The sequence below is a fragment of the Arachis stenosperma genome, chromosome 1 (genome assembly GCF_014773155.1).
Source record: "Arachis stenosperma cultivar V10309 chromosome 1, arast.V10309.gnm1.PFL2, whole genome shotgun sequence".
In the NCBI taxonomy this organism is placed as follows: Eukaryota; Viridiplantae; Streptophyta; class Magnoliopsida; order Fabales; family Fabaceae; genus Arachis; species Arachis stenosperma.
The window spans coordinates 59,688,065-59,695,606 of NC_080377.1; the positions used below are offsets into that span (position 1 = coordinate 59,688,065).

Consider the following 7,542-nt stretch of genomic DNA (forward strand, 5'->3'; position numbering starts at 1 on the left):
ATGTTGCCTTTTCTGTTGAGGAAGGTTCAATTTTTGAATCATATCTTTTCTTGTCAGGCAAGTCATTAATTTTAAAATCAAATCTTTTTAAAATGTTTTTCAAATCATATCTTCTCAATCACATATTTTTAAAACCAATCATATCTTTTTAATCACATCTTTTTCAGAATAGTTTTCAATCAAATCTTTTTAACTTCTAATTTCAAAATCTTTTTCAAAAATCATTTGATTTCTTTCCCACTCTTATTTTCGAAAATCAAGTAGTGTTTTTCAAAAATGTTTTCAAAATCTTTTACTTAATTTTCGAATATTACTTCCCTTCTTCTCACATCCTTCTATTTATGAACTAACTCTATTCCTTAATGCAAAATTCAAACTCCATCTTCTTTGATAAGTTCGAATTTTCTACTTCTTTCTTCTACTTTTCTTTTCCTCTGACACCTCAAGGAATCTCTATACTGCAACATAGAGGATTCCACATTTTCTTGTTCTCTTCTCTTTCATATGAGCAGGAGCAGAGACAAAGGCATTCTTGTTGAAGCTGACCCTGAACCTGAAAGGACCTTGAAGCGAAAGCTAAGAGAAGCTAAGGCACAACTCTCTGTTGAGGACCTGACCGAATTCTTCAAAGAAGAAGAACCTATGGCAGCCGAAAACAACAACAATGCCAACAATGCAAGGAAGGTGCTGGGTGACTTTACTGCACCTACTCCCGACTTCTATGGGAGAAGCATCTCTATCCCTGCCATTGGAGCAAACAACTTTGAGCTTAAGCCTCAATTAGTTTCTCTAATGCAACAGAATTGCAAGTTCCATGGACTTCCATTGGAAGATCCTCATCAGTTTTTAGCTGAGTTCTTGCAAATCTGTGACACAGTCAAGACTAATGGGGTTGACCCTGAGGTCTACAGACTGATGCTATTCCCTTTTGCTGTAAGAGACAGAGCTAGAATATGGTTGGACTCTCAACCTAAAAAAAGCCTGGACTCATGGGAAAAGCTAGTCAATGCCTTCTTGGCAAAGTTCTTTCCACCTCAAAAATTGAGTAAGCTTAGAGTGGAAGTCCAAACCTTCAGACAGAAGGATGGTGAATCCCTCTATGAAGCTTGGGAAAGATACAAACAATTGATCAGAAAATGTCCTTCAGACATGCTTTCTGAATGGAGCATCATAGGTATTTTCTATGATGGTCTCTCTGAACTATCCAAGATGTCTTTGGATAGCTCTGCTGGAGGATCTCTTCATCTGAAGAAGACGCCTACAGAGGCTCAAGAACTAATTGAAATGGTTGCAAATAACCAATTCATGTACACTTCTGAAAGGAATCCTGTGAACAATGGGACTAGTCAGAAGAAAGGAGTTCTTGAGATTGACACTCTGAATGCCATATTGGCTCAGAATAAAATATTGACTCAACAAGTCAATTTGATTTCTCAAAGTCTGTCTGGAATGCAAAATGCACCTGCCAGTACTAAGGAAGCTTCATCTGAAGAAGAAGCTTATGATCCTGAGAACCCTTCAATGGAAGAGGTGAATTACTTAGGAGAACCCTATGGAAACACCTATAATTCTTCATGGAGAAATCACCCAAATTTTTCATGGAAGAATCAAGAGAGACCTCAACAAGGTTTCAACAACAATAATGGTGGAAGAAACAGGTTTAGCAATGGCAAGCCTTTTCCATCATCTTCTCAGCAACAGACAGAGAATTCTAAGCAGAACCCCTCTGACTTAGCAACCATGGTCTCTGATCTAATCAAAACCACTCAAAGTTTCATGACTGAAACAAGGTCCTCCATTAGGAATTTGGAGGCACAAGTGGGACAGCTGAGCAAGAAATTTACTGAACTCCCTCCAAGTACTCTTCAAAGCAATACAGAAGAAAATCCAAAAGGAGAGTGCAAAGCCATAACCATGGCCGAATCTAGAGAAGGAAGAGAGGAAGTGGACGCCACTGAGGAAGGCCTCAATGGGCGTGCACTAGCCTCCAATGAGTTCCCCAATGAGGAACCATGGGAATCTGAGGCTCAAAATGAGACCATAGAGATTCCATTGGATTTACTTCTGCCATTCATGAGCTCTGATGAGTATTCTTCCTCTTCAGAGGATGAGTATGTCATTGAAGAGCAAGTTGCTAAATACCTTGGAGCAATCATGAAGCTAAATGACAAGTTGTTTGGAAATGAGACTTGGGAGGATGAACCCCCTTTGCTCACCAAAGAACTGGATGACTTGTCTAGGCAGAAATTACCTCAAAAGAGACAAGATCCTGGAAAGTTTTCAATACCTTGCACCATAGGCACCATGACCTTCAAGAAGGCTCTGTGTGACTTAGGGTCAAGTGTGAACCTCATGCCTCTCTCTGTAATGGAGAAGCTAGGGATCTTTGAGGTGCAAGCTGCAAGAATCTCACTAGAGATGGCAGACAACTCAAGAAAACAAGCTCATGGACTTGTAGAGAATGTTTTGGTAAAAGTTGAAGACCATTACATCCCTACTGATTTCATAGTCCTAGAGACTGGGAAGTGCATGGATGAATCCATCATCCTTGGCAGACCCTTCCTTGCCACAGCAAAGGCTGTGATTGATGTTGATGGAGGTGAGCTGATCATTCAAGTGAATGAAGAATCCTTTGTGTTTAAGGCTCAAGGATACCCCTCTGTCATCATGGAGAGGAAGCATGAAGAGCTTCTCTCAAATCAGAGACAAACAGAGCCCCCACAGTCAAACTCTAAGTTTGGTGTTGGGAGGCCACAACCAAACTCTAAGTTTGGTGTTGAACCCCCACATTCAAACTCTAAGTTTGGTGTTGGGAGGTTCCAACATTGCTCTGAGTATCTGTGAGGCTCCATGAGAGCCCTCTGTCAAGCTACTGACATTAAAGAAGTACTTGTTGGGAGGCAACCCACTGTTATATTTTATCTATTTCTCTTTGCCATTTTATGTTTTTTGTAGGTTGATGATCATAAGAAGACACAAAATCAATTGAAAAAGCAAAAACAGAATGAAAAACAGGAAGAAAAATAGCACACCCTGGAGGAAGAACCCACTGGCGTTTAAACGCCAGTAAGGCTAGCAGTTGGGCGTTTAACGCTCAGTCTGGCACCATTCTGGGCGTTTAACGCCAGAAAGGGGCACCAGACTGGCGTTAAACGCCAGAAAAGGGCAAGAACCTGGCGTTAAACACCAGGAATGGGCACCAGCCCGGCGTTTAACGCCAGAAATGGCTCAAAACGTGATTTTGAATGCCATTTGGTGCAGGGGTGACTTTTCCTTGGCACCACAGGATCTGTGGACCCCACAGGATCCCCACCAACCCCACCACTCTCTCTCTTCTTCACCCATTCACCAATCACCTCAATACCTCTTCCCCAAAAACCCCTCACCTATCAAATTCCATCTTTCTCTTCACCACTCACATCCATCCTTCATAAAACCCCACCAACCTCACCCTTCAAATTCAAACCACTTTCCCTCCCAAACCCACCCATAATGGCCGAACCCCATCTCCCCCCTATCCTATATAAACCCTTCTTCACCCCTTCATTTTCACACAACCTAAACACCACTTCTCCTCCTCCTTGGCCGAATACATAAGCCACTCCCTTCTTCCTCATTTCTTCTTCTTCTACTCTCTTCTTTCTTCTTTTGCTCAAGGACGAGCAAACCTTTTAAGTTTGGTGTGGTAAAAGCGTTGCTTTTTCATTTTTCCATAACCATTTATGGCATCTAAGGCCGGAGAAACCTCTAGAAAGAGGAAAGGGAAGGCAAAAGCTTCCACCTCCGAGTCATGGGAGATGGATAGATTCATCTCAAGGGTGCATCAAGACCACTTCTATGATGTTGTGGCCTTGAAGAAGGTGATCCCCGAAGTCCCCTTTTCACTCAAAAAGGGTGAATATCCGGAGATCCGCCATGAGATCCGAAGAAGAGGTTGGGAAGTGCTTACCAACCCCATTCAACAAGTCGGAATCTTGATGGTTCAAGAGTTCTATGCCAATGCATGGATCACCAAGAACCATGATCAAAGTGTGAACCCGGATCCAAAGAATTGGCTTACAATGGTTCGGGGGAAATACTTGGATTTTAGTCCGGAAAATGTAAGGTTAGCATTCAACTTGCCCATGATGCAAGGAGATGAACATCCTTACACTAGAAGGGTCAACTTTGATCAAAGGTTGGACCAAGTCCTCACAGTCATATGTGAAGAGGGCGCACAATGGAAGAGAGATTCAAGAGGGAAGCCGGTTCAATTGAGAAGGCATGACCTCAAGCCCATGGCTAGAGGATGGTTGGAGTTTATCCAACGCTCAATCATTCCTACTAGCAACCGGTCCGAAGTTACTCTAGACCGGGCCATCATGATTCATAGCATCATGATTGGAGAAGAAGTGGAAGTTCATGAGGTCATAGCCCAAGAACTCTACAAGGTGGCGGACAAGTCTTCCACCTTGGCAAGGTTAGCCTTTCCTCATCTCATTTGTCACCTCTGTTATTCAGTAGGAGTTGACATAGAAGGAGACACCCCCATTGATGAGGACAAGCCCATCACCAAGAAAAGGATGGAGCAAACGAGAGATCCCTCTCATCATGAGATTCCTGAGATACCTCAAGGGATGCACTTTCCTCCACAAAACTATTGGGAGCAACTAAACACCTCCCTAGGAGAATTGAGTTCCAACATGGGACAACTAAGGGTGGAGCACCAAGAACAATCCATTCTCCTCCATGAAATTAGAGAAGATCAAAGAATCATGAGAGAGGAGCAACAAAGACAAGGAAGAGACATTGAGGAGCTCAAGCACTCCATAAGACCTTCAAGAGGAAGAACAAGCCGCCATCACTAAGGTGGACCCGTTCTTTAATCTCCTTGTCCTTTATTTTCTTGTTTTTCGAAATTTTCATGCTTATGTTATCCATGTTTGTGTCTTATGATCATTAGTGTCTTAGTGTCTATGCCTTAAAGTTATAAATGTCCTATGAATCCATCACCTTTCTTAAGAATTGTTCTTAATTGAAAAAGAAAAGAATTGCATGAATTTTGAATTTTATAACAGTTTAATTATATTGATGTGGTGGCAATACTTTTGTTCTCTGAATGTATGCTTGAACAGTGCATATGCCTTTTGAATTTGTGGTTCATGAATGTTGGCTCTTGAAAGAATGACAAAAAAGGAGACATGTTACTGAGGATCTGAAAAATCATAAAAATGATTCTTGAAGCAAGAAAAAGCAGTGAATACAAAAAAAAAAAGAAGGAAGCAAGCGAAAAAAAAAACCGAAAAAAAGGAAAAAAAAGAAGAAAAAGAAAGAAATAAAGTTGTGATCCAAGGCAAAAAGAGTGTGCTTAAGAACCCTGGACACCTCTAATTGGGGACTTTAGCAAAGCTGAGTCGCAATCTGAAAAGGTTCACCCAATTATGTGTCTGTGGCATATATGTATCCGGTGGTAATACTGGAAGACAGAGTGCTTTGGGCCACAGCCAAGACTCAATAAGTAGCTGTGTTCAAGAATCATCATACTTAACTAGGAGAATCAATAACACTATCTGGATTCTGAGTTCCTAAAGAAGCCAATCATTCTGAGTTCCAAAGGATAAAGTGAGATGCCAAAACTATTCAGAGGCAAAAAGCTAAAAGCCCCGCTCATCTAATTAATACTGATCTTCATAGATGTTTTTGGAGTTCATTGCATATTCTCTTCTTTTTTTTTATCCTATTTGATCTTCAGTTGCTTGGGGACAAGCAACAATTTAAGTTTGGTGTTGTGGTGAGCGGATAATTTGTACCCTTTTTGGCATTGTTTTTAGTATGTTTTTAGTATGATCTAGTTAGTTTTTAATATATTTTTATTAGTTTTTAGTTAAAATTCACTTTTCTGGACTTTACTATGAGTTTGTGTGTTTTTCTGTGATTTCAGGTATTTTCTGGCTGAAATTGAGGGATCTGAGCAAAAATCTGATCCAGAGACTCAAAAGGACTGCAGATGCTGTTGGATTCTGACCTCCCTGCACTCGAAGTGGATTTTCTGGAGCTACAGAAGCCCAATTGGCGCGCTCTCAACGGCGTTGGAAAGTAGACATCCTGGGCTTTCCAGCAATATATGATAGTCCATACTTTGCCCAAGATTTGATGGCCCAAACCGGCGTTCAAAGTCACCCTCAGGAATTCCAGCGTTAAACGCCGGAACTGGCACCTAAATGGGAGTTAAACGCCCAAACTGGCATAAAAGCTGGCGTTTAACTCCAAGAGGAGTCTCTACACGAAAATGCTTCATTTGCTCAGCCCAAGCACACACCAAGTGGGCCCGGAAGTGGATTTTTATGTCATTTTCTCATCTTTGTACACCTTAGGCTACTAGTTTTCTATAAATAGGACCTTTTACTATTGTATTTTCATCTTTTGATCACTTTAGATCTCTAGATCATCTTTGGACATCTAGTTCTTAGATCATTTGGGAGGCTGGCCATTCGGCCATGCCTAGACCTTGTTCTTATGTATTTTCAACGGTGGAGTTTCTACACACCATAGATTAAGGTGTGGAGCTCTGCTGTACCTCGAGTATTAATGCAATTACTATTGTTCTTCTATTCAATTCCGCTTGTTCTTTGTCCAAGATATCACTTGTTCTTCAACTTGATGAATGTGATGATCCGTGACACTCATCATCATTCTCACTCATGAACAAGGTGACTGACAACCACTTTTGTTCTACAAGCATACGAGGCTTAGTGAATATCTCTTGGATTCCTGATACACGATGCATGGTTGATCGCCTGACAACTGAGTGCTCGCCTGACAAACGAGCCAGCCATTCCGTGAGATCAGAGTCTTCGTGGTATAGGCGAGAATTGATGGCGGCATTCAAGAGAATCCGGAAGGTCTAACCTTGTCTGTGGTATTCTGAGTAGGATTCAATGATTGAATGACTGTGACGTGCTTCAAACTCCTAGCAGGCGGGGCGTTAGTGACAGACGCAAAAGAATCACTGGATTCTATTCCGGCCTGACCGAGAACCGACAGATGATTACCCATGCTGTGACAGAGCATAGGCGACATTTTCACTGAGAGGATGGGAGGTAGCCACTGACAACGGTGAAACCCTACATGAGCTTGCCATGGAAAGGAATAAGAAGGATTGGATGAAGACAGTAGGAAAGCAGAGAGACGGAAGGGAAGGCATCTTCATACGCTTATCTGAAGCTCTCACCAATGATATACATAAGTATCTCTATCTTTATCTTTATGCTTTATTCATCATCTATACCCATTTGAGTCTGCCTGACTGAGATCTACAAGGTGACCATAGCTTGCTTCATACCTACAATCTCCGTGGGATAGACCCTTACTCACGTAAGGTATTACTTGGACGACCCAGTGCACTTGCTGGTTAGTTGTGCGAAGTTGTGTTTATGCCATGGTATTGAGCACCAAGTCTTTGGAGCCATTACTAGGGATTATTTGAGTTGTAGTGATCACAATTTCGTGCACCAATAGCCACCTAAAAAATAAAATACCACTCATGCAATTCGAATTTTATTA

General features: G+C 41.6%; 1 non-coding gene across 1 annotated transcript; it reads right to left on the reverse strand.

Annotated features, from left to right (window-relative positions):
* Positions 1 to 1,047: 1,047 nt before the first annotated feature.
* On the reverse strand, positions 1,048 to 1,155 carry LOC130956430 (small nucleolar RNA R71). The gene has a single exon (XR_009077118.1). It is a non-coding gene; the product is annotated as a small nucleolar RNA R71 (small nucleolar RNA).
* Between the last annotated feature and the right edge of the window lie 6,387 nt (positions 1,156 to 7,542).